This window comes from Globicephala melas, chromosome 10, assembly GCF_963455315.2.
Source record: "Globicephala melas chromosome 10, mGloMel1.2, whole genome shotgun sequence".
NCBI classification, from domain to species: Eukaryota; Metazoa; Chordata; class Mammalia; order Artiodactyla; family Delphinidae; genus Globicephala; species Globicephala melas.
Window position 1 is genome coordinate 21924972 of NC_083323.1, and position 27902 is coordinate 21952873.

The window sequence follows — 27902 nt, forward strand, 5'->3', positions numbered from 1 at the left end:
AATGCAATTTTAAGCTAAATATATTCAATATTATGTTGGCACGATGGCTTCCTTTAGCAGTGTTGGAGACTGCATACAAAAAGCATTTAATTATGAATGCCATAATTTGCTCAATTGATGACTCTGTTTTATCTGCAAGGCATAGATAATTTTTCCTAAATAAATGCAACCATGAAAATAATATTTAAAACAGAAAATAAAAATGTACTTGCTTGATATAAACCAAACACTGCATAGTCAAAATTAACTGCCCTCATGGCAAATAAGTGTCTTGCAAATTCAAATTGCAAAAATATCATCTGTTCATTTAGGAGCTATTTCCCAGATAAGATTTAGAGGATGTATTTTTATAAATAACTTGGGGATTTTAGTGAAGCTGATTTTAAAGTAATATTAAAATTGTACTCATTTGTTTATTTTTAATACTTTTCAGCAAGCCATTACATAACAACCAACAGCACCTGATTTTATGCACAATGGATTCATAATGAGTATAAATTTCATTCTCCTCCCCCAAGCCAGAGTTTATTCCAAAGACAGAGCTTATTGTCTCAAAAGGAGTTCCCCAATGGAAAAGATAATTAAAGTAGAGAATATTTGGAAATTTCAGGCCTCATTTCTTTTTGTCTTGAATGAATCCATGTTCTTGACTCTCATAATTGTTCAAGTTTGCACCTCTAAGATTTTCTTTTCCTTTTTTTAAAAATTCACTTATTTATTTTTATTGAAGTATAATTTACTTACAATGTTGTGTTAGTTTTGGGTGTACAACAGAGTAGTTCAGTTATACATACATATATATGTTTTTTCATATTCTTTTCCCTTATAAGTTATTACAAAATATTGAGTTCCCTGTGCTATACAGTAGGTTCTTGTTGGTTATTTATTTTATATATAGTAGTGTGTATATGTTAATCCCAAACTCCTAAATTATCCCTCCCCCAGCTTTCCCCTTTGATAACCATAAGTTTCTTTTGTATGTCTGTGGGTCTACTTCTGTGTTGTATATAAGTTCATTTGTATCTCTTTTTTTTTAGATTCCACATGTAAGCAATATTATATGATATTTGTCTTTCTCTGTCTGGCTTACTTAGTATGATAATCTCTAGCTCCATCCATGTTGCTGCAAATTACATTATTTCATTCTTTTTTAGAGTTGAGTAGTATTCCATTGTATAAACATCTTCTTTATCCATTCATCTGCTGATGGACATTTAGGTCACTTCCATGTCTTGGCTATTTTAAATAGTGCTTCAGTGAACATTGGGGTGCATGTATCTTTTCGAATTATGGTTTTCTCCAGATACATGCCCAGGAGTGGGATTGCAGGATCATATAGTAGCTCTATTTTCAGTTTTTTTAAGGAGCCTCCATACTGTTTTCCTTAGTGGCTGTACCAATTTACATTCCCACCAACAGTGTAGGAGGGTTCCCTTTTCTCCACACCCTCTCCAGCATTTATTTATAGTTTTTGGTGATGGCCATTCTGACCAGTGTAAGGTGACACCTCATTGTAGTTTGTTTCGCGCAGGCTCAGCGGCCATGGCTCAGGGGCCCAGCCACTCCGCAGCATGTGGGATCTTCCCAGACCGGGGCACGAACCCGTGTCCCCTGCATCGGCAGGCGGACTCTCAACCACTGCGCCACCAGGGAAGCCCCTCATTGTAGTTTTGATTTGCATTTCTCTAGTAACTAGTGATGTTGAGCATCTTTTCATGTGCCTTTTGGCCATCTTGTATGTCTTTGGAGAAATATCTATTTAGGTCTTTTGCCCATTTTTTTGATTGGATTGTTTATTTTTTGATATTGAATTGTATGAGCTGTTTGTATATTTTGGAGATTAATCCCTTGCCGGTATTATGCCTTTCTATTACATTTCTCACTTTATACCACTACCAGCATGTGGGTCATTTTATGATCATTGTCTTTTTCTCCAACTCTTCAAGGATCTGAGTCAGGTCGTAAACACAGACTAGGGCACACAAACTATAAGGGGGTAAACTCTGTGTAGTAACCATCACAGAAAAGGCCAAGGTGGCATAGACACAGCAGCTAAACCAGTTGTGTGCCTTAAACATGGAAGGAACTGAGAATGAATCTGGTTTGATTTTTACTCAACCAATATTCCCACTTCTACTTACAATAAAATGGACAAGATCTACCCAGGGATGTGTCTGCTTAACAACTGAGGGCTCCCTGGCCCTCTTTTCAAGGCTCAAAACACTTACCTCATAGTTCTGCTATGAATTCTAGTAAGTGTTCAGAAGAACAAAGTTACTTTTGACATGATTACCACTGAGATTACTGTTTATAGAGATTCTCTATAACCTTAAAATACACACCTTCTGTGAGTCTTAAATGAAAGATTTATATAAACAGTTTTCAAAGGCAAGCCAAGAGTTCTTTTTATATTCCTTATACCTATTTTTCAAGTTTATTGAGTTATATGTGCTAATAAATTTAGACTGTAATATCAGGGTAGCAGGACTGTGGTAAAAAGAGCTCCAACTTCAGGATAAGAGACCCTGGGATTGAGTCCCACTTCTGCTGATTATTTTGGGTAAATTACTTACACCCCCACACATTACAGCCTACCTTTGCACCTTGCTTTCCACCATTCCCCTCCATGTTAATTAACCTCTCTAGGTTTGCTCATCATCTGAAAAGTGGAAATAGTAATAGCATATATCTCATAAAGTTGTTATAAGTCTTAAATAAGATAATGGAGATGAAGTACTTATGCTTGGTCCATAATAAAGATCCAATAAGTGTTAGCCATAATTTTCTGTTTGTCAGGGACCCTTATAAAGCAGATAATCTACCTATTTCTCTTGCATAGATCATTTAAACCATCTAAACCTCAGTTTCCTTAACTGTAAAATGGGGATAATAGAACCTATATCAGAGGAATATTTGGGGGATTAAATGAGATGATACACTTGAAAAAGCACTATAGAATTAAGTGAAAACGAGGTAGAATAAGATATTAAGAGGGATACAGTAGATTTCTTAGAAAAGCAGGCACTTGATTATATTTCTCTGGTTTACCTCCTTCTGTGTCCCCTCAAAAATGACCAACAGATATAAAAAATAAGGAGGAATAAACCTATGCCAGCATGGGAAATTAGTAATGGGTGACATTTACATGCCAGTAATTCACATTTCTGCAAGTAAGATTGAAGGCATACAAGATACATGATTCCCTGAATGTGAAGAAACAACTCTCCAATGTAGCAAATGAAGAAGACTTAGAAAGTTAAAGACAAGAATCAAAAATATACATAGGGGCAGCAAGGAGGTATCATTGGATCCTATCAAGTGCCAGCGGAAGCAGACCAACCGCCAAAAATCAGCAAGCAAGGATCAGGTAACAGGCTCACTCCTGACTTACACTTAGGGGAGACATTGTCACAGTTGGTTCCTAATGAGGATTACTGTGACAGATAAAGAATGAGGACACTGCCCCAGTTAACTCCTAGATGCTAACCTCAAATACAGAAAAGAAACATTGGAATAGAGAGAAAAGTCCCTCTTGTGACTGCTGTTAGTTCTGGTCTTCTCCCAACTCTTGATCAGTAGACCAGTGGTTCTCAATTCTTAATGTGCATCAGAATGACGTGGATGGTTTGTTAAAACATAGATTATTAGACCCCACCCCCAGATATTCTATAGCAGAGCCTGAGAGTTTGCATTTCTAATAAGTTACTAGGAAATTCTAATGCTGCTTGCTGGTCCAGGGACCACACTTTGAGAACTACTGCTCTAGACTCACACTGCCCTTCACAGTAGATACTACTACATGGGACTATTTAAAATAAAATTTAAATTAATAAAATAAATGGCACTGAAAATTTAATTCTTGACTTGTGCCAACTACATTTCAAATACATAAGAACCACATGTGGCTACTACTAACATATTGGTCAGCACAGATACGGAACATTTCTGTCATCACATGAAATTCTATTGGACAGCCTGCTCTAGACTATAAAATAAAACTTCAGTGAACAGGGCCAGCACCATGCACAACTACAGGAGACATGTTTGTGCTGTGGGTATGGAGGCCCCTGGAGTTATACAACATGGCACTCCTGGCAGTTCATCTAAGCTTTTCCCTTCTCTCTTCTATGGATCCTAAAGATGGAAAGAAGGACTCTCCTAATCTCTGACAGAACTCATCTCAGTTCTCCAAAGTAGACAAGCCAAGACCTTCCTCTGCAAGGAAGAGCATGAGGAAAAATAGCTAGGTATGTTAAATGATACCTCAAATAATACCTCAAAAAAGGAGCTTGTTCAAAAGAATCAAAACAACGCCATCCTATGAAATAAAATTGCTCTTAAGAAAAAGGAATTTTCCAAAATACTAGTGTCAAAATGGATCTCAACAATATTCAGCAGACTAATGCTGTGTAAAACCAGAATAAGCAGTAATGAAGAGTCAAAGTTATAAAATCAGAAAGGCTTCATTTAGTTGAAGGATATTTATGTCAAATTCAAAACTATAATGGAGGTAAAAAAATACATTGGATCATGAGAAATCCAAGTCAATGAAGTAGAAGAGTAACTCAGGACATTCAGTAGATGTCTATAGATGTGTGTAGAGAAAGAAAAATTATAAGAGAAAAGACAAAAGAAAAAATCCAAGTGCTCTGATATGCATTTGATATAAGAATTTCAGAAGTTAGAGCATAACAGTAATGTTTTAAAAGCATCACTGCAAGAGAAAATAGAAGAAAACTTTCCTAAGCTAAAGAAAGTCTTAAATAATAAATCACAGAAGATTTACTGAATATAGGTAAAATTTCTAAAAGAAGTCGATTTCTGGGAAGTTTCTGAAATTTCATCATTTCAAGGATAAGGGGGAAAGTCCTAAAAGAATCCAATAGACATTACTAAAACAAAATAGGTTACCTGCGAAGGAATAAAAATTACTCTGATATCAGACAGTCCTCAACTCTAAGCACTCAGAATACAATGGAAAAGTATCTCCAGAATTTTTAGAGAAATGGGTTAGGACTCCAGATTCAAGAAATATGTGCCCAGCCAAGGTGTGCAACATAATAGAAAATAAGTCATTTTCAGATATGCATTTTAGAAAACAACCTATTTTTTTTTTTTTTTTTTTTTTTTTTTTTTTTGCGGTACGCGGGCCTCTCACTGTTGTGGCCTCTCCCGTTGCAGAGCACAGGCTCCGGACACGCAGGCTCAGCGGCCATGGCCCAGCTGCTCCGCGGCATGTGGGGTCTTCCCAGACTGGGGCACGAACCCGTGTCCCCTGCATCGGCAGGCGGACTCCCAACCACTGCGCCACCAGGGAAGCCCCAACCTATCTTTTTAAAATAATTGATCAAAAGATGAATAATAATAAAGATCTAAAGAATGGGCAAGGAAAATATGAATCTAAAAGATTCTGGAATATAAAATAAAACTTGTAAGAGATAGAATATATTTTCAAATAATTATTCTTAATATGTTTTTTAAACTTAATATAAATGTTAAAACTTTTTAAAAAGATACAAAACATAAAATAATATAGTATAGACACTTTATCTAAAACCCCGGATTATTTTAATACACGTTGGGAAAGGGATAAGTTCAGGGAAGGGAGATAAGTATGCTAGTTTTCTCATTTTAGACATGCAAAATGGTTTAGCAGTCAAGAGCATAATTACCTGGTTCATATGCTGCTCCCCCAATTAGTGTCTGTGTAACTCTGGGGAGTTACCTAACATTCCTCACCTATGAAATGGGAATACCATAATACCCCAGAGTTATGTGGGACTGAAATCAGACAATGCATGTAAAGTACTTAACACCTGTAAGCGCTTGGTATAGCTATTAACTTATAAAGAGAGAAATCAAAATATACTCTTGATTAATGGAGGAAATAGATCTGAAGATGAATAACATAAAAGAAACATGAAAGTAATGACTACAAGAACACACAGATTCTCTCTCTCTCCAAATTGTTATAAAAGACCAAATATGTATGTACCCTATACAAAGAAACAAGATCAAGTATATTACTTACTTGAGTGTTTCAAGGATTCACACTGTAGAGCCATTCAAATAAACATGTTCTCATTGTTCAGGTGATATCTAATTTGTTTTAATTACAAAAAATACATAGAGTGATCACAGTTTTGTTGAGGGAGAATATATGTGCATAGAAAAAAAGGCTCAAAAAATATATATATACATAAGTATTAACAATAATCATTGCTGGGTATTAGAATTTGGGGTGTCTTTTTCTTCTCTCTTTTCATCAGTATTTATAGTGAACATATATCACTTTTACAAATAGGAAAAAAGATTATTTACTTTTAAATAGGTTTATTAGTAACCACTGTTAACATTTAGGTGGATATTACTCTAGAATTTTTCTTCACTTGCAAATATATATATGTTTAATTAATTTACTTATTCATTCACTCAAAGAATATCTTTGAATTGATTGTGTTCTATGTTGCAGGATTTGTTGTAATCTCTGGATACAGAAGTAAAAACAAAAACAAAACAAAACGAAATCTCTACCTTCCTGGAGCTTAGTTTGGGGAGAACAGCATAAATAACTAAAATATGTATTTTTGATATTGATAGGTGGCGTGGAGAAGATATAAAGCAGGGAAGAGGATAAGGATTAGTGGCTGCCCTTTTAAATGAGGTGATCTGTGAGGGTCTCATTGAGAAAATAATGAAGTAAGGCCTTACTAGTAATAGACACTTGAAGAAGGTGTTGGAGGGGACCATGTGGCTTCCTAAGGGAAGACAGTCCCCGCAGAGGGAAGTACAAGTACAAAGGTAGTGATGCAAAAGAATGCCTAATGCGTTTGAGGAAAAACAGAGAGGCAAGATGGCTAGCTGTGGGTAAGAGAGAAGGAGAGTACTAGGCGCTCAGGTATAGAATTGGGGTGGAGTGTGCATGGGGCTAAGATCACCTGTGGCCCCATAGACTATTGTTATTCAGAGTGAACTAAGGTTCCAGTGGAAAGATGGAGGGTGAGAAATAGGCAGGTGACAGATATATTTTAAAGGAAGAGCCATCAGAATTCACTGCATGGTCGGGTACGGGGTGCGAGGGAAAACAAGGCATAAGAATGACTCTAAGGCATTTGCTGTACAAGTCTGGTGTTCAGGAAAGAAGTCAGGTTGAAAATAGAAATGTGGGAGTTGTCATTACTTAGGTGATATTTTAAGGCCTGAGATTGAGTGAGACTAACAAGGAAATGAATGTAAACAGAGAAGGGAAGAGGTCCAAGTATACTAAGCCCTGGGGCACTTCAATGCTTAGACATTGGGTGACAAGGAGGAATGAGCACAGGACGGTGAGAAGGAACAGCCTGTGAAGTAGGATGAAAACCCGAAGAGTGTGGTACCTTGGGAGCTAAGTTAAAAAGCTTCGTACAGGAGGGGCGGTATCTGTATTAACTATATAGCTGGCGGATCAAGTAAGATGAGGATTAAGGAATATTCATTTTAGCAATGTGGAGATTTTGCTGACGTCGATAAAGGACGTTTCAGTGGAAGAATATGGAACAAAAGCCTATTTAGAGTGGATTTAAGAGGGTAGGAGGAGAGAAATTAGAATTGGCTCCTCTTCTGCGGCTGGAACACCACTTTCCATATTTTCTTACTTTAAATTAATATTTCTCGTTCTGTTTTAAAGTGGTGGAAATTGCAACTTGATTGCATTTCATTTTTTCCTATCAGTGGAAAGTTACATGATGGCCCCAACCTGAAAAATACCGTGAGATATTTTGCTAAATGAATATGCCATTTACCAACACTTCAGCTAAAGTGGATCTCTCCAGCTTCCATGACTAGGAGAAAACCCAAAGAAACATACAGCCTCTATGCTTAGGCTAACCGCTATTTTTGCAATGTCTTCTCTAATCAGTTGAGGGGTCATGTGAAAGATAGAAATAAATGATTGATTTTCTAGGCCATTTTACATATATTTAAAGCACATCTAGTTTTTCTCTACAGATCAAATGGAAACTAAATTAGGTTCCTGAACCCAATTCCAGTGTGTGTGTGTGTGTGTGTGTGTGTGTGTGTGTGTGTGTGTGTGTGTGTGTGTGTGTGTGTGTGTGTGTGTGTGTGTGTGTGTGTGTGTGTGTGTGTGTGTGTAGGCTTCCCACACCAAAAAGCAATTCTCGGACACCAGTGGGGTGTCCAGGAATTCAACTCAATTTGATACTATCTACCCAGAAATAGAATCAGATTCCACAGGTAAAAGGCTCAGCCTCACAAGACCATCCTCCACTTAAGACACCAGTTGCAACCCAGGTGTTACCTGTGTTTTTGACCAACCAGCTACAAATTGGAGATTCCAATGACGCCTTCTAACTCAGGATGCCAATGGCAAGTCCAGTTTGTTACCTGTACTTTCTGATGAGCTGGCTATAAATCAGAGATTCTCATGACTCCCTCTTTGGGTTCAATTAATTTGCTAGAATAACTCACAGAACTCAGGAAACCTGTTTACTCACTAGATTACCTATTTATTACAAAGGATATTAAAGGATATGAATCAACAGCCAGGTGAAGAGATACATAGGGCAAGGAGCTTCCATGCCCTCTCAGAGTGCACTTTCCAAATCTCCACATGTTTACCCACCCAGAAGCCCTCCAAACCCTGTCATTTTGGGGTTTTATGGAGACTTCAGTCATGATTCATTAAATCATTGCCCATTGAACTCAATCTCCAGCCCCTCTCCCCTACCGTCTAATCACATGGTTGGTTGTCCCAGCAAACAGGCCCCTAGTTACGTAAAGGCTTTCCAAAAGTCACCTTACTAACATAACAAAAGATACCTTTATAGCTCTTATCACAGGAACCAGGAACCTTGGACAAAGACTAAATATGTATTTCTTATAAATTTAAACATTAGCAGACCTGAGCAGTACTGCAGTCATCATCCCATCATTACCATGGCTATAGCACCAGACCCTTATAGAGGATTTTTATTTATAAGAAAATATTTATTTTTAATAAATAAATAAATAAAAATAAATAAAATATTATTTTATATTATATATATTATATATATAATATAATATATATTATATATTATATATATTACATATATATTATATATATAAAATTATATTTTATTTTATTTATTTAAATAAATAAAAATAAAATAATAAATAAATAAAATAAAATATTTTATTTATTTCATATATAAGAAATATGAAATATTTCTTATATCAACAACAGTGTTAATTTAAAATATAACACACAGGATATAAATTATCTTTAACATTTCTGTATATTTTCTATGGTGTGTCTTGTTAATAGCATTACCCTTTTGATGACTCCAGCTCTTCTGAAATGAGACATCTCTTGGGATGTATGTGAGAAAAATCTAGGCTGCTCATTGCTTACTCAGTGGTCGCCAGCCTTTTTGGCGCCAGGGACTGGTTTCATGGAAGACAATTTTTCCACGGATGGGGGTGGGGGGGATGGTTACAGGAATAGAAAACTCACAGGATACATTTGAATGTATAACATTCCCAGAGTTTTTATTGAGGATATTTGGGTTACTTGGAGTTCAAATTCAGAGTAGATCTTTTCAGAATTGAATCAGAGTAATTATTCACTTTCGGGTCATTAAAATAATTTCCATCCTATTTATATTGCAAAATTACTTTTTTTTTTTTCATTTAAAGATTAGAGATCTACTTTCTTGTTTGTCTTTTTTATTTCTCCAGAGCAGTTTTTTGTTTCACTTTGATAACCGTTTGGAAGAGTATAAAAACTGAAACCATTTTTAAAATAAGTTAAAAACCAAACGACCAACACACTTGAAAACAATAGACTTGAGTTGAAGGGGTTCTTTCCTCTTACTCCACTACAGACTCTTCTGTTTGGGAAAATACATGGTTATAGTGACTGCAGTATTACAAAGAAATACATTTTGGTAGTAGAGAAACAAAACCTCTTGGTTCCAAATTAGTTATTCACTGTGGGCCATTTATTCATCTGGCTCTAGGCTATGGGAATTACTCCTAGCACAGAACTCCTTTTGAAATCCCTCAGTCCCTAGGGGGTCAGAGATAGATGAGAAACTGCCCCTGTGAACTTGGCTTATACAGGGGAAACAAAGAAGTTAGTAGTTGAGGGTAACAGAGGAAAGGCGCGTGGGAAGGATGAATGTAGCTAGCTTCCTTTGCTTGCAACAGGAGCTTCTTTCAATGCAAAAGGAATGCCAAGATAGATCAGGCACTCTACCAAAAAGATACAATAATTTAGTAATGCGGTCTGCCCGGGCAGCTTAGCAGCTGGAAATGAGTGAGCCTTGGGATTTGCTATAAATGCTGGGGAAATTGGCTGATAGCCCCTTTCCTATATTGAGCAAAGGGAGCAAGAGAAAAGATTATAAATGTTTGAAATCAGAGCCAAGTAGCATGATCTGCTCTGGTCCAGGGGTTGCCAGAACTCTAGCGTTCTCTGGCTTCTGCATTAAATGCTGAGTTTGGCACAGTGTGGGACTAATAGGCCAGGAAACAAGAGTTTACCTGGATGCATTTTCTGTAAGGCAGCTGTTGATCTTAAGTTGTTTAGGGAGGGAATTTTATTATATGCTGTATCCAATGCCATACAGCATTTAAGCATAGCAACAATCTTTGGGCTAATTGTGCCATAAGAATAAATACTCAAAGGTCACTGCTGATACTTGAAAAGGGGCCCACTGGGTGGTTTTCAAACTCCAAAACTCAGGATGCCCCAGTGGACAGCATATTGTGCTGACGACATAGGAAATTTTGAGGTAAGCCATAAACACAAAGCCGAATGGAATGGATAAAGGCAGGCTTTGGACCAGCCAGATTTATCTCCCATACTGGTGTAACCAAGCAAGGGCTCCTGTGCTCACAAAGCAGAAAGCCAAACTCTTGACAGTGGGCATTTTCAGGAAAGTAAGGGCTTACCGCAGGGCACCGAGCAAGGGAGTGGGAGACAAGCCTCAGATCCGCTCCAACTTGGTCTTTGAGTAAGGAGTTTTTAAAAGGGGAGGAACAAAGACTCCGGGATTAATCATTGTTTTGTGACATTTCTTAATCGTAGTTTAGGGAGTCAGGTTGTCTCTGGTTTACGATTCTCTGGCTAGGTAGTCTGTGGCTCGGGGGTCTGTGAGCTCATCTTGCCGTAGAAAAATTAACATTAATGATGATATCTAGAATAGCAGTTTTAGTACATTGACGATGTTATCGACAACAGCAATTTTAGTCATCTGACTCTGGTTGATTAGTGTTCAGTTAGCACAGGATTGAGGTCAGAGGGGACAAGAAAGGAAATAAAGTTTTAAATAAAATCATAAACTCGGCAAGGGAACTTGGTTTTAGGAGGACTCAGTTTCACTGACTCCTGTATTTACTAGCTATGTTATTCTTCCACAGTTCAAAGTCATAAGAATACCTACTTCAGAGACTTTTGTGAGGATTAAGTGAGATAAAATGACCTTGAACATAGTAGGTACACAATAAATGTTGGTTCTCCTTACCTAATATGGAATCTTAGCCTTTGCAATTTTTGAAATAAATTCCTTTCCAGGGAGTTTGTGTTTTAAAGTAATTTTACATATCTTTGAAAACTTAATTGATCTTTGACCTTGAGAAATTAAGGGAACATGAATTCTATATAGTTGCCTCTGTGGCTCATTATTATTTGTTTTGACTCACACTTATCTCAGTGTGTAGGTGAGCTGGAAAGACATTCTTAATATTTGGATATAAATGATCATACTAGCCAGATCACATGAGCTACACGACTAGGGAAACGAGGCAGATAAATAAACTACAATAAGGGTCATATAATTTACATTATAAATTTTAAAAAGTAACACTTCTCCCAAATAGTTCGGTTTTTTTAATAAATTTATTTATTTATTTATGGCTGCATTGGGTCTTGGTTGCTGCACGTGGGCTTTCTCTAGTTGCGGTGAGCGGGGGCTACTCTTTGTTACGGCGCGTGGGCTTCTCATTGCAGTGGCTTCTCTTGTTGTGGAGCATGGTCTCTAGGCACGCAGGCGTCAGTAGTTGTGGCATGCGGGCTCAGTAGTTGTGGCGCATGGGCTTAGTTGTTCCGCAGCATGTGGGATCTTCTCGGACCAGGGCTCGAACCCATGTCCCCTGCATTGGCAGGTGGATTCTTAACCACTGCACCACCAGGGAAGTCCCCAAATATTTCTGATAAGACCTAGCACCCCTTTGAAGACTTACTGAGACATGATGACAGTATATATTATCAAAATTTAGCTCTTTGTTCTCTTTGGTTGATCTAGAGCTTAAACAGGACACTGACTAATGTGCATATTATCTTTTTTACTGAATATCATAGAGTAATTGGAATGCTTTAATACTTACCAAATCTCCATGAATTTCTTTTGTGTTTTTTTGTTTTTTTGGTTTTTTTTGCGGTATGCGGGCCTCTCACTGTTGTGGCCTCTCCCGTTGTGGAGCACAGGCTCCGGACATGCAGGCTCAGTGGCCATGGCTCACGGGCCTAGCTGCTCCATGGCATGTGGGATCTTCCCGGACCGGGGCACGAACCCGTGTCCCCTGCATTGGCAGGCAGACTCTCAACAGCTGCGCCACCAGGGAAGCCGTGTGTTTTTTATAAATATACATTTTAGAGCGATCTTATTAAAACAGGATTTGCTTAATTTGAATTCATAATTACAATAAGCTTTTTCTTCTTTTATCTAATTCTCAAGATAATTTATTGATTTGTATATTGCATCATACATTACAAAGTACCGACATACATGGCAAGGCAATTTATTATTAACTCTACCTAGTCAAAAATCTTTTAAAGAACCACATTGAAACCTTCAAGTCGTGATACACTGTCTTTTTTTTAATTGAAATCTTTATAAATGTAAATATTTACAATAAAATTATTTTGCTGCAAAGTATTATGGCAGACTAAGTGCTTTGAGAGATCCTTCTGCAGCAGTACAAATGTATTCTAAATATGACATGCTCTTTGAGATATTGCCTGCTCTAACAATCTTTGCTCTCTAAAAGTGTATGTTAGAAGACAAGAGAGTCAGTGTTGTGCTGAGTGCAGATGTCAACAATAGCACGGCTACTTGGACACTGTATTTTGGTTCAGTGGTAAGCTTGGTCAAGACTATTCAGGAAAACTCAGACCTTTTCTAATCACAGTGACAAGCTGAAATTAAGATCAAGTAATGAAGTAACAAGAAATGATTTCTAATCACCTTGAAAAGCAAACTACTATAACTGGGTATCAGTAAAAATAGCAAACAAAGCAGAAGCAAGAAGAACTACAATCCTGCAGCCTGTGGAACAAAACCACATTCACAGAAAGATAGACAAGGTGAAAAGGCAGAGGGCTAAGTACCAGATGAAGGAACAAGATAAAACCCCAGAAAAACAACTAAGTGAAGTGGAGATAGGCAACCTTCCAGAAAAAGAATTCAGAATAACGATAGTGAACATGATCCAGGACCTTGGAAAAAGAATGGAGGCAAAGATCGAGAAGATGCAAGAAATGTTTAACAAAGATCTAGAAGAATTAAAGAACAAACAGAGATGAATAATATAATAACTGAAATGAAAACTACACTAGAAGGAATCAATAGCAGAATAACTGAGGCAGAAGAACGGATAAGTGACCTGGAAGACAGAATGGTGGAATTCACTGCTGCAGAATAGAATAAAGAAAAAAGAATGACAAGAAATGAAGACAGCCTAAGAGACCTCTGGGACAACATTAAACTCAACAACATTTGCATTATAGGGGTCCCAGAAGGAGAAGAGAGAGAAAGGATCGGAGAAAATCTTTGAAGAGATTATAGTCGAAAGCTTCCCTAACATGGGAAAGGAAATAGCCACCCAAGTCCAGGAAGCACAGAGAGTCCCATACAGGATAAAGCCAAGGAGGAACACTCCGAGACACATACTAATCAAATTGGCAAAAATTAAAGACAAAGAAAAATTATTAAAAGCAGCAAGGGAAAAACGACAAATAACATACAACAGAACTCCCGTAAGGTTAACAGCTGATTTCTCAGCAGAAAGTCTACAAGCCAGAAGGGAGTGGCATGATATACTTAAAGTGATGAAAGGGAAGAAACTACAACGAAGATTACTCTACCCAGCAAGGATCTCATTCAGATTTGGTGGAGAAATCAAAAGCTTTACAGACAAGCAAAAGCTAAGAGAATTCAGCACCGCAAAACCAGCTCTACAACAAACGCTAAAGGAACTTATCTAAGTGGGAAACACAAGAGAAGAAAAGGACCTATAAAAATAGCAAACATATTTGCCTGATGACTGTAGGTATTGTTACTGGGTGTAGGAAATAAAGCAGTTATATATATAAAGTGTTTAAAAAAATAAAATGCCTAATCATGAAGATGAGTAAAAACAAGTACTATTAATAAATAACAGGCAAATTTGAAAAATAAATGGCATTTCTAGATTTGAAAAATATAACATTTGAAATTATTTTTAAAATTCTAAATGAACAGGTAAACAGCAGATTAAGCAGAGATGAAGAGACAATTGGTGAATTGGAAAATAAATTTAAAGAAATTATCCAAAGTATAGTACAGAGAGCCAAAGAGGCAAATATATGAGAGACATGAAGCAATATGAAGGATGGAATAAGCAGATTAACCTATCTAGTTAGAGACTGAGGATGAAATAATAAAGAATAAATAGGAGAAGAAAGTTTTTATAATTGCTGAATTTTCCCATAACTGATAAAAGTGTGAATTCATAGGTCCAAGAAACACACTGTATTCCAAACAAGATAAAGAGAAACCCATACCAAACCACATTATTGTGAAATTGAAAGATGTAGAGGAGATCTTCAAAGCAGGTAGAGAAATAATGGATCACCTACAACAAAAACACAGGTATAATGATAGCCAACTTATCAAGGAAAGATATAAGACAAAAGAGTAGAATAATACCTTCAAAATGTGAGAGAGAAAAAAAATCAACCTAAATTATGAACTAAAAAAAAACCTTTTTTACATAAATGAAAGTAAAATATGAAGACATTCACAGTTAAAAAACTAAAAATATTTACTACCAAAAGCCTTTTTCCAAAAGAAAAACCTCAAGGATCACTTCAAGAAGGAGAATGATCTCAGGTCATTCTGAGGAAGGAATAGTGAATAAATAAAATGGAAACATGTATGCAAATTCAAATAAAAATAATCTGAATAAAATAATAACATCTGATTTGGAAAACTAACATACAGAATGAAAACACTGGTAACAGTATTTGTTAGAGAAATAGTGATCTAATCTCAAGTGATATAACATCTTAAAATTATTCAGGAAGAGGGTGGATAAGGTATTATTCACCTTTAGACTTTGTTAAGTTAAAAATGTATGGTAAAATTTTAAGGATGTCCAAAGAATAAAAATAAATTATATAAAGTCCAAGCCATAGAGAGAAAAATGGAATTAGAAAAAAAACAAAAAGGGGAATAGAGGTGGAAAAAGAATATGAAAGATAGATATCAAAACGTAAAATAGTAGAACCAAGTCTAAATATGTAAAGCATCAAAATAAACATAAATTAGCTAAATTCACCAGTTAAAAGGAAGAGATGGTAGGAGGGTAGGAAAACAAAACCCAGCTTTATGCTCTTTAAAATAGACACATCAATATAGCTGAGGGCACACCCCCACACACAAAAAGGTAAAGATGAAAAAAGTTGTACCTGAGAAATATTAGCCCAATAAAATCTGGCATAGCTATATCAGTATCAGGCCAAAGAGACTTTAACACTGAAGGCATTACCAGAATATGGAGAGTCACTATGAAATTATAGAAGGTTCAGTTCACGAGGAAAATATAAACAGTTGTAAGGAAAAACAGTCATAAGTTCACTAAAACTGAGCGATTTCAACATACCTCACTTAATTAGTGGAATATTTTGATAGCTCAGTTAATAAGCTTATCTAATAAAATGCAAAGCTTTATAGCCAACAATTAGAGAATACATGCTATTCTTATGAAATATTGATAAAAACTGATCTTAACTTGGCTGGCTATAAGCAAGTTTCAACACATGTCAAAGACTCATTCATGTACACTACATTTTCTGACAACGATTAAGTTAAATTAAAGATTCCCATTTATATCCCCATAAATTTGTGATTTAAATATACATTTCCAAGTAACTCATGAGAAATACGTTAGGAGACACCATAATTCTAACTTTAAGATGTTTAGAATTAAACAAAAATATAAATACTAAATAATCATCATAGTGAAAAAAGCATGAGTGGAACTTAGAAATTTTAAATACTTATGCTAGAAAAGAAGAAATGCTGAAGGTTAATGAGCTAAATGCAAATTTAAGAAATTTTATAAGAAATGATAGAATTAGCCAGAGAAGTAGGAGAAAGAAAAGGGAAAGAACAGAAATGAATGATATAGAAAAACAATATACAAAGTCAGAAGTGGAATTTTTAATAACACTTTAAAGTAGATGTACTTTCTAGTAAAAATAGTAAAAAAAAAAAAAAGGGAGAATATAAATATAAAATGCAAATAAACTATGCTAGGAATGAGGAGGGATATAACTACAGATACTCTATAAAAAGATTCAAAAGAAAATAAGTAAAAATTATGAACAACTTTGTGGCAATTAATTTAATACTGAAAGAAATAGACAAATTCTAGGTATTTGTAACTTAACAAAACTTCAGAAAGCTATAGAAACTCTAAATAGTCCTACAGACTATTAGAGAAATTCACTCAATTTCTCTAAACTATTAGAGAAATTGAGTGAATAATTTTAAATCTTCCCACAAAGAATATGTTAAGTCTAGATGATTTTAAAGGTAAATTAAATTAGCTTTTAAGAAACAGATCATTCCAATCTCATACAAACTCCTCGAGAGAAGTGAAGAAGTGGGAATTTTCCCCAACTAGTCTTGAGACTAGTAATCTTCATATCAAAACTAGATAGCATAAGAAAGGAAAAATGAAAGGCCTGTTTCATTCATGAATATAGATGCAAAAATCTAAACAAAGTACCAGCAAACCAAATCTAGCAGGATAGCAAAAGGAAAATTCATTATGACCAATTCAACCCATTAATATACAGTTTGCTTAACATGAGAAAGTATGTTATTCCCACTAACAGATTAAAGGAGAAAAACTACATAATCAACTCAATACGTGAAGAAAAACATTTGATACAAACTCAAAATTCAATCATAATTTTTTAATTATAAAATTCTCATTAAAGTTGGAATAGAAAGGAACATACTTAACCTAATAAATGCTGCCTGCCGATGCAGGGGACGCGGGTTTGTGCCCCGGTCCGGGAAGATCCCGCATGCCGCGGAGCGACTGGGCCCGTGAGCCATGGCCGCTGAGCCTGCGCGTCCGGAGCCTGTGCTCCGCAATGGGAGAGGCCACAACAGTGAGAGGCCCGCGTACCGCAAAAAAAAAAAAAAAGTGAACATCGTTTTTAAATGGGGGCAAAAGCATTCTGCGGTAGATGCGATTAACGTTCTCAGCTCTTCACTCCCTCTTCTGCCATGTTCCTTTGTAGTGCTGTAGAGACAGTGGCATTTACATCCTCACTCAATTTACTTTAGGATGAGACACATGACTTTATTCTGTCAATCAATGTGAGAAGTAACAGTGTGCCAATTCCTAAGTGAGACCTAAAGAGGTATCACGTATTTCCACTGTGGAAAGAGAACACCATGTAGCCTCTGCACAACCACTGTACACTCATGAAATAATAAGAGTGAGAAAAGCAAATAATATCTTAGTATTTGTCTGAAAATTGTTTTGATCTCAGGGACCCCGTGCATCCATGGACTACACTTTGAGAACTACTAGAATAATGTACATTTCCTATAAGCAAGTACAGTCTTAGACAACCACAATACAATCAAATCAGGAAATTGATGTTAATATATTACCATCTATACAAGTTTCAGACTCTATTCAAAATTTGCTAGTTTCCCCAATAATAATTTTTATGATGAAAGAATCTAGCTCAGGATCACACATTGCATTTAGTTGTAATGTCTCTTTAGTCTCCTTCCATCTGGAACAGTTCCTCTGACTTTCCTTGACAGTCATTACCTTGACACTTTTGAAGATTACAGGCCAGTGACTGTAGAATGTCCCACAAATTAAGTTTATTTGATGTTTCTACCTGAGTAGATCTAGGTTATGCATCTTTAGAAGGAAAATCCAGAAGTGATTCTGTGTTTTTCTCATTTCACCCTATCAGGTGGGACAAGATTTTGATTTGCTCTATTCCTTTCGATGTTCACCTTGATCATTTGATTAAGATAGTGCCTCCCAGACTTCTTAAGTGTAGAGTTATTCTTTCTCTCTTAGTAACTAGTATTTTGTGAGGAGGTGATTTGAAATTATTTAAATTTCCCATTCCTAATCAAACTTTTAAATCATCCATTTATTTATATATGTTTATGGATTCATGTTTTCTTATTTTATTCAGTGGGTTATAATCCATTACTGTCATTATTTATTTTGTTTCTAAAATTGTCCTTAGTTTAACCAGCCCATTCAAGCTGGCTTCCCTGTCATCTTGACATGCCTCTTCATTCTTGGAGCACTTCCTTGCTCTCTGGCACAAGGTTTTCCAGGCTCATCTTGTACTTTCTCTGCCCTGACCCTGATATCAGTCATTTGTCAATGGATCCCTGTTTCTTTTAGTGGAAAATACATTTAGAAGCTAAGTCTGGGCTTTACTTATTGCTATTGGGAGCTCAATTTCCCAGGCCCTCTCAATGGACAGAGTTAGGTATATATGTATGTAAATACACACATACACAAATATATATTTTTATCTATATTTATTTATATCTATATCTATCCATTTTTCTCTATCTTGAAAATATATTGGTATCTCCAGTTACAAGCCAGCACTCTACTTTTCTCCCTCTTCATATTTCTAACTCCCTCCTTAAAAAGTGAGAAATCTGGCTCCTTACTGTAGTTGTTTATTTGATCACCCCTCTGTAAGTAAGCAGTTTCCCATATCTCCTGCCACCTCCTCCCCACTCAGGCATCTTTCTCATCCTGAGATTTGACTCCCCATGCCTGTTTATCTGTGTAAACACCCTGCTCACCTTCCTGGGACTCTAACACCTTATGGCAGGACATCCCACAGGTGGACACCCTCCTTTCACTGATGGGGCTTTGACATGTTATGCCAGGCCACCCTATGCATGAACACTTTCCTCTTCTGGACATGGACACCTTCCTCACCCTGTCTGGGTTTTGACACTCCTTGCTAGGCCACCCTTCTGCAGGGATATCCTCCTTTACTAGTTTTCTGACTCCTTCTGCCAGGCCACTCCTCCCGCATGGATTTCCTCCTCACCCCACCGGGCTCTGACTGTCCATACTGGGTCACACCCCCGTGTGTACACCCCCTTCACCCTGCTTGGATTCCAGTGTACCATGCTGAGTTGCTCCTAAACATGGACACCACCCTTACTTTGCTTGGGCTCTGATACCCAACTCCAGGCTGCCTCTCCACTGAAGATAAGGATGCCATCTCACTCTTCTCCATCGAGTGACTTGAGGAGTGAATTGCTCATGGAGGGAAAGGATAAGGGGAAAGAAAATGATCAGCCACCTCATGGCTGAGCTTCTCTACTTACAGTATAGGTTGTTCTTTCAGAACTTTATTTTCTTAATTTCTTTTAAATAATTTTGAATTTTAAGTTACAGCTTTCAAATTATTTGGAGGCCACATTTATTTTTTGGTTTATTTTCATTAGCTTTTAAACATTGATTTTCTTCTCCTTTTCTTGCAATGTCTTTAAATAGGGTTGTATCAAAATCCTTTTTTGTTCCCCATCTTTAATGAGAAGAATGTCCTAGACTATTCGGAAGAGGCTTCTGTGTGAGAGCAGGCATGAGCCACAGTAGCTTTCTTCATGGCTCAAAGACTTTCCCTTTTTTGTTATCATGAAGTATTGAGATAATATGGGTACTTCTCTGCTTGATTAGGAAAGGCTTCCTGCTGTTATCTTGTTCTTTGCCAGAGTTGCATGCACCTTGCCTTACAAAGTAGTGCTCTCATATTTGAACACTGTATTTTGTTATTATTACATTGAAGGTCTCCCTCCTCCGGTCCTCTGCCTTCCATGCCACTCGCTCCTCCCGTTACATGAAATTTCTTTCTCCGTGAGATCTCTGAGGTTTTCACCCTGTTCAATTCGGATTCTGCTCCTGAAAATTTTTCTTCAGAGTGAGTCTCTAGTTTACTAAAAGCATGTATTTATTGAATATTTCTGAGATTCTCAAGGGTTTAAGCCACTTCTAATTGTCTTTTTGTGGGATTTTTTCAAGTTCTGCTGGTTATTCTCAGATTCTATTGTTCAGCCTCCTGCTAAGTACTGGACCTTGTCATTTTAGGAATCAGAATCTGATGGCAATTTCTGGGCCCCGTGGCTTGTAGGCTCCATCAATTTCCTTTTCTCTTCACCACTACCAGTTCTGGATCCTGCTGCTATCACATGATTTGGCTATGCCCATCCATTTTCCAGGGCCATGGAGATTCCTTGATACCTGTTTTATTGAAGATATCACCTATAGTTGGGTTTTTTTGTTTGTTGTTTGTTTTACTGTCATATGCTCATTTTATTCTTTTACTATAATATGTATTGTTTTTATGAGGGGACTTGGGGAAATTAATTTTTAAAAACGTACATTATTGTCATGTTCTTGCCATCAGAAATACCAAGTGATCTTTTAAAAGTGTAAATCAAATCATGTCAACCCTACCCCTACCTTCATCTCAGACCTCATCTTCAATCATTCTACCCCCCTATGATGGTTAATTTTATGTGTCAACTTGAATGGTCCGTGGGGTGCCCAGATATTTGGTCAAACATTATTCTAGGTGTTTCTGTGAGGGTGTTTGGGGATGAGGTTAAACTTTAAATAGGTAGACTAAGTAAAGCTGATTGCCCTCTCTAACGCATGGGCCTTATCCCATCAGTTGAAGGCTTGAATAGAACCGAAAGGCTGATGTCGCCCTGAATGAGAGAATTTGTCCTGCTTGATAGTCTTTGAACTAGGAAACCAGCTTTCTTCCTGCCTTCATACTCAAACTAAAACATCATCTCTTCCTCTGTCTCAAGCCTACCAACCTTCGGATTAGAACTATACCATCAGCTCTCCTGGTTCTCAGGCCATAGGACTTGGACTGGAGCTATACCTTTCTCTTTCTGTCTCTCACTCTGACTTGTACACCACTCTCTCACCACTCTGTTGCAGCAACACTGGCCTTCTTACGGTTCAGAATACCCTTAAGGAGATTTTCATATCTTCTTCTCTCTGTCTGCAATAATAATGCCTATCTCATTGCTTTGTTTTACTTTTTTCATAGAACTTAACCATCATCAGAAATTATACTCTTTTTGATTTGCCTACAGTTGTGTCCTTTGGTGGAATGTAAGCATCCTGAGGGTGGGATATTGCCTTTGGTACTGCTGAAACTTTGGCATCTAGGACAGTACCCAGTGGACAGAGGTATTTTATACGTATTTGTGAAATGAATTCAGAATTTCTGCTAATATCAACATCAGCACTAGAATCCCAAAGACATTTTTGATTTTCCAAAGAGGAATGCAATGACCCAATAAACAAAAGTTATGATCTATAATAAAAGAAGAAATTGCTAGTTTTCCATAATTTGTTTTCATCTTAACATGAAATTTAGGGTTTTATTGTTATTCAGGTATTTATATAGGTGATAAATATCAGAGACAAAGATGGATAAAAAAAAATACTGAACTTCTTACTATTGGATACTTACTCTGACATTTCTTTGAAATTCTAATTATTCTTTGAATAACTATCAGATTGGAATTCACACATATTTAGTTCTGTGCCTTAGCATGAAATATCCACTTGTCAAAAAAGAAGTGTGAAATTAAATGAGACATGTTATGAAAAACAGTTTAATCTATATACTTTGCCTCAGTTTCATCTAAAGAAATAGTAATAAAATGCAAAATTTCTTTTCAAAGTATATTTTTAAAAATATACAAGCATGTCAAACTAATAATCTTTACTGAGTGTCTAATATAATAAATTACTACCACCTTTCTTTGTGAAAATGGAAACCCTCTAGATTAGAAATTGTTGTTGTAATAAAGAAACACATATTTAATGTGTTCTATGCCACAGGCATTGTTCTAACTCCTATACTTTTATTTTTTTCATTCCGCTTCACAATACTTTTAGTTATATACTATTACTATCATTATTTCCAGATATGAAAATATAAACATTGCCAGAGTTTATTGTGAAGAATGTATTAATTCTTCTTTAAAACTTGGGATACAGGCTAAATCAGTTATCTATTGCCACATAGTAAACCACCCCAAACTTTGTGGCTTAAATCAACAGCCATTTATTTAGCTCATGATTCTGGTACGTGTTTTCTTCTGGCCTGGGCCAAACTCAGATAATCTTGCCTGGGCTTGTTCATGCAACCGTGGTCAATTGGCAGATTGTCCTGGAGTTGGTTAGTCCTGGTCGGCCTCACTCACATGTTGAAAGTTAGCTGGCCTTCAGCTGAAGTGACAGGGTGGCTGGTGTGTTAACCATGCCCTTTTATTTTGGAGGGATTTTTTTTTTTTTTTTTTTTTTTGATGCTTTGACATCTTGGGACCTTGCTGACTCTGCAGACACTGCCCCTCCCAGGGCTAGGTAATTCTTAAAGATAGTAAATAACTCACCTGAAGACACACTTTTCATACGCTAACCAATCTAAAACCATACTCTAACCACTTTCTTTATCAGGTTCTCACACTGGGCCACTACCCACCTGCCCTAATCACAGCAGACCCAGGTACCAGATAACTAGGAACAATCCCTATGGCCTAGAGCCTAATGAAAAGACTTGAAGTAACCAGTCCTAAAACTGCTTACCCTGTTTTGTCCATTACTTCCCATAGAAAGCACAATAAAGGCTCTTGTCCATCTTTTCCCCCACTCATTCTGCCTCTTGACTAATACTGGTGCTTCCGCATGTGTCGTTTCCACCCCCAGTGACATGGCATGCTCCTTCCTCTTGGGATCTATGACTATAACAATGTCTTTTCAGTGGCAATTGTCTCCTAATCTGTTAGGCTCATTATACTTGGGGGAAAAAAAAAGAAAAAAACTCCTACAATTTCAAACACCTGGGTAATGTATCATTTCATCATCCAGTGGGCTAGCCCGAGCTTGTTCACATAGCGGCAGGGTTCCAAGAGCTGCAAGAGAACAAGTCCCAGTCCATGAGTGCTTTTCAAGTCTTTCTTATATCATGCTTGCCATTGACCAAAGCAAGGCACATGGCCACACTTAAAGTCGCTTGGGAGGAATGGATACAGGCTTGGGGTGTGGCTACAAGGAACCTTTGCGGATTGGGGTCATAACTGCAATCAATCCACCCAACAGGAATTTCAGGAGGTTTCATATCAATTTCACATTGTCTTTGATCTGAGAAATCCTTAGGGTTTGGGCACTGAAATAAGTAATATTTGCCTTTTCACAACTCTTGGCAAAAATGTTAACAACTATCACAATGCTAAGAACTATTATTCAAAAGCCTAGGCTTATGAGCTAATAACGAAATTCTCTTTTACTTAGAGAAGTGACTGCTTGTGACTAGAGCACATGGACAATATAAAGCATTTTAGAATGGCGATTGTAGTTGTTTTGATGAAACCACCGAAGGGATGGTAACCTAATAATGATATTCATAGGAAAATTTAAATAATATTATGCCCCTAAATATCTCATTATTGTGAACATGATCAGAAACCTCTTGACTGAGATTTACAGAATCTTTTTCTTATAATAGACTGACTCTTTTCAATTTTTCCTCTCAAACTTAAACCCTTTAGCCGTCTTCAGCACCTTCTCAGTAAAATTCTTCCCTATTTCAGAATTCTTCCTTCCTTCTACATTATTTATGCATTACTATCATCTCATACCAACCTGCTTATGCTGTAAAGCATTATAGGGGAGCCAAGTAGCCCAGGAAGAAAAAAGAGAAAATAAATTGGAACAGAACACCAGATTTTATTTTCTCTTAGTATTAGCTTACCTCCATGAAGCAGAAGAAATTCTTTTCATCCACTTTCCCCAAATTCCAGAAATAGTCATAAACAGGAGAAACATGTCTCTCCTCACAAAGAGCCTACTTGATTGTCCTTGAACCCTAGATTGTTCTTTTATCTTCATAGTAATATATTTTCCAAGCCAGTGGATATAGGAAATCTGATAGACCTTAGTTTGAATCTCAGCTTAACCACTTACAAATGGGGAAACTTCAGAAGCTTAAGTTGTCTACATGTTAATTTTGACTTCTAAAAAATGGATATAATAGAGCATAAACTCTAGCCTTTAGAAAGAGTTTAAGGTTGCCTTGCCTTACGCTCCACCCATTCTTCTACCCCAAGAAGGATCTCTGTTGTGAGGGGAGGGAAAAATGGAGTTAGGAAGGACATAGTGTTGCTACATTACAAAGGGATGGAGTTTTTATGGGACGATCAAGTGCTTATAATAGTACGGGATGAATCAGATTGTTTCTCTTTTAGACTGTTGTCTCTCGGACCTTTCTTCCTGTCACTCTTGTTTCTTTCATCTCAGGATACCACTGTGTTAGGTCTAGGCAGGGGGATGTCTTCGTTTGGAAAAGCCAAACAGGAACCAGGGTGAGGTCTGGGGATATGTAAAGCCAGGAATGTACCTACTTCTATCAGCTCCAAGAAAGGCAAGAGTATACAGACCTGCGACCAAACTTCAATAAAGAAAGCCAATTTGTCTGTAGCATTCTTTGAGCAAATATCTATTGAGACTTATTGTAGTAGCCAATTTGTTTACATATTCTGGCCAAATCTCTTTTCTGTGAGAAAATCATGATTATTAATCATTTCACAGGATTGTTATGACGATCAGATGAGGGGATATAAATATTATCTCTAATTCAGTGCATGCATAGTAAATAGCCCATACCAAATAAATGTTACTTGTAAATTTATAAAAACTTTGGTGTCTTGGGTTTATAATAATAACTAACTTTTTTAAAGTGTAAGTCAGCAAGTCAAGTTTGAATTTGTTGTTATTATCTACCACATTGGCTATATTTTACTTTTTCATAAGATTAGGTTATGGGCTTTTCAGGTAATTTAACTTTTGATCATGGCAAATATTTAGCTGAATTTTTTTTGAATTTTGTTTTATTTATTTTTTTATACAGCAGGATCTCATTAGTTATCCATTTTATACATATTAGTGTATATATGTCAATCCCAATCTCCCAATTCATCATACCACCACCACCACCACCCCCTGCCATGTTCCCCGCTTGGTGTCCATACGTTTGTTCTCTACATCTGTGTCTGAATTTCTGCCCTGCAAACCAGTTCATCTGCACCATTTTTCTAGGTTCCACATATACGCATTAATATACGATATTTGTTTTTCTCTTTCTGACTTACTTCACTCTGTATGACAGTCTCTACATCCATCCACATCTCTACAAATGACCCAATTTCATTCCTTTTTAAGGCTGAGCAATATTCCATTGTATATATGTACTACATCTTCTTTATCCATTCGTCTGTCGATGGGCATTTAGGTTGCTTCCATATCCTGGCTGTTGTAAATAGTGCTGCAATGAACATTGGGATGCATGCGTCCTTTTGAATTATGGTTTTCTTTGGGTATATGCCCAGTAGTGGGATTGCTGGGTCGTATGGTAATTCTATTTTTAGTGTTTTAAGGAACTCCATACTGTTCTCCATACTGGCTGTATCAATTTACATTCCTACCAACAGTGCAAGAGGGTTCTCTTTTCTCCACACCCTCTCCAGCATTTGTTGTTTGTAGATTTTCTGATGATGCCCATTCTAACTGGTGCGAGGTGATACCTCATTGTAGTTTTGATTTGCATTTCTCTAATGATTAGTGATGTTGAGCAGCTTTTCATGTGCTTCTTGGCCATCTGTATGTCTTCTTTGGAGAAATGTCTATTTAGGTCTTCTGCCCACTTTTGGATTGGGTTGTTTGTTTTTTTAATATTGAGCCGCATGAGTTGTTTATATATTTTGGAGATTAATCCTTTGTCCGTTGATTCATTTGCAAATATTTTCTACCATTCTGAGGATTGTCTTTTCCTCTTGTTTGTAGTTTCCTTTGCTGTGCAAAAGCTTTTAAGTTTCATTAAGTCTCATTTGTTTATTTTTGTTTTTATTTCCATTACTCTAGGAGGTAGATCAAAAAAGATCTTGCTGTGATTTATGTCAAAGAGTGTTCTTCCTATGTTTTCCTCTAAGAGTTTTATAGTGTCCAGTCTTAGGTCTCTAATCCATTTTGAGTTTATTTTTGTGTATGGTGCTAGGGAGTGTTCTAATTTCATTCTTTTACATTTAGCTGTCCAGTTTTCCCAGCACCACTTATTGAAGAGACTGTCCTTTTTCCATTGTATATCCTTGCCTCCTTTGTCGTAGATTAGCTGACCATAGGTGCATGGGTTTATCTCTGGGCTTTCTGTCCTGTTCCATTGATCTATATTTCTGTTTTTGTGCCAGTACCATACTGTCCTGATTACTGTAGCTTTGTAGTATAGTCTAAGTCAGGGAGTCTGATTCCTCCAGCTCCGTTTTTTTCCCTCAAGATCATTTTGGCTGTTCGGGTTCTTTTGTGTCTCCATACAAATTTTAAGATTTTTTGTTCTAGTTCTGTAAAAAATGCCATTGGTAATTTGATAGGGATTGCATTGAATCTGTAGATTGCTTTGGGTAGTATATTCATTTTCACAATATTGATTCTTCCAATCCAAGAACATGGTATATCTCTCCATCTGTTTGTATCATCTTTAATTTCTTTCATCAGTGTCTTATAGTTTTCTGCATACAGGTCTTTTGTCTCCTTAGGTAGGTTTATTTGTAGGTAGTTTTATTCTTTTTGTTGCAGTGGTAAATAGGAGTGTTTCCTTAATTTCTCTTACATATTTTTCATCATTAGTGTATAGGAATGCAAGAGATTTCTGTGCATTAATTTTGTATCCTGCAACTTTACCAAATTCATTGATTTAGCTGAATATTAAAGTGACCAATCAAAAAAGTAAACTGACTTCCTTTGCTAATTTCTTTGGCCAGGTTTTTACACAGTGTGTCTTTAAAAGACAAATCAGGTCATTAAAAAAAGGCATGGTGTATTTTAAATCTCAGCAAATGTTTATGTTTTATCTTAGAAAAATTATAAAGAATAAAAATTATCATCTTTGGTTTCTTTTCTGCATTACATTTTCAAAGATCTAAAGAAATTGAAAAATAACTAATGCTATCATAGAAGAAAGAAAGATAGCTTTACGTTAGTAGCTCAACATCAGTTTCTTGTAAAAGACACTCAATTTTTAGTGATATTGCATTGTTTGCCTATGTTTAAGCCTGAACAAATCCTTTTTGTCTAAATCATATAATCTGTATAGAATTAATCTTAATTTTATATTTGAAGTAACACGTCCGGATTATTAGCCTTAAATTACTCCTAATTATACTTCTTTTCAAGATTTTGGTTTTGAATTTATTTCCTGGCAGAAGGGCAAAGGAATGTCATTATATATGATCTTGATTTACCTGCCTGATGTCCTACTGCACAATGATTCATTTACTCCAAGAGTTTGAACGTGGGTGTCCCATTTTAAGAAAACCTGATTTTATCCAATGTAAAACATATTCCCTGGGGACAAAGGAGAAGGGTGGGCAATTACTCAATTAATACCCGATTCATACCTTTGAAATGCACCCTAAAGTAATTCAGGAAGATCTGGTTCATACACACACAAACACACACACACACACACACGCGCACACACACATTCATTTTATACA

The 27902-nt window shown here is 36.6% G+C and overlaps 1 protein-coding gene across 19 annotated transcripts in view; it reads left to right on the plus strand.

Annotated features, from left to right (window-relative positions):
- ANKS1B (ankyrin repeat and sterile alpha motif domain containing 1B) overlaps positions 1 to 27902 on the plus strand; it is a 1162364-nt gene that overhangs the window by 644372 nt on the left and 490090 nt on the right. The gene's annotated exons all lie outside the window — the stretch shown is intronic.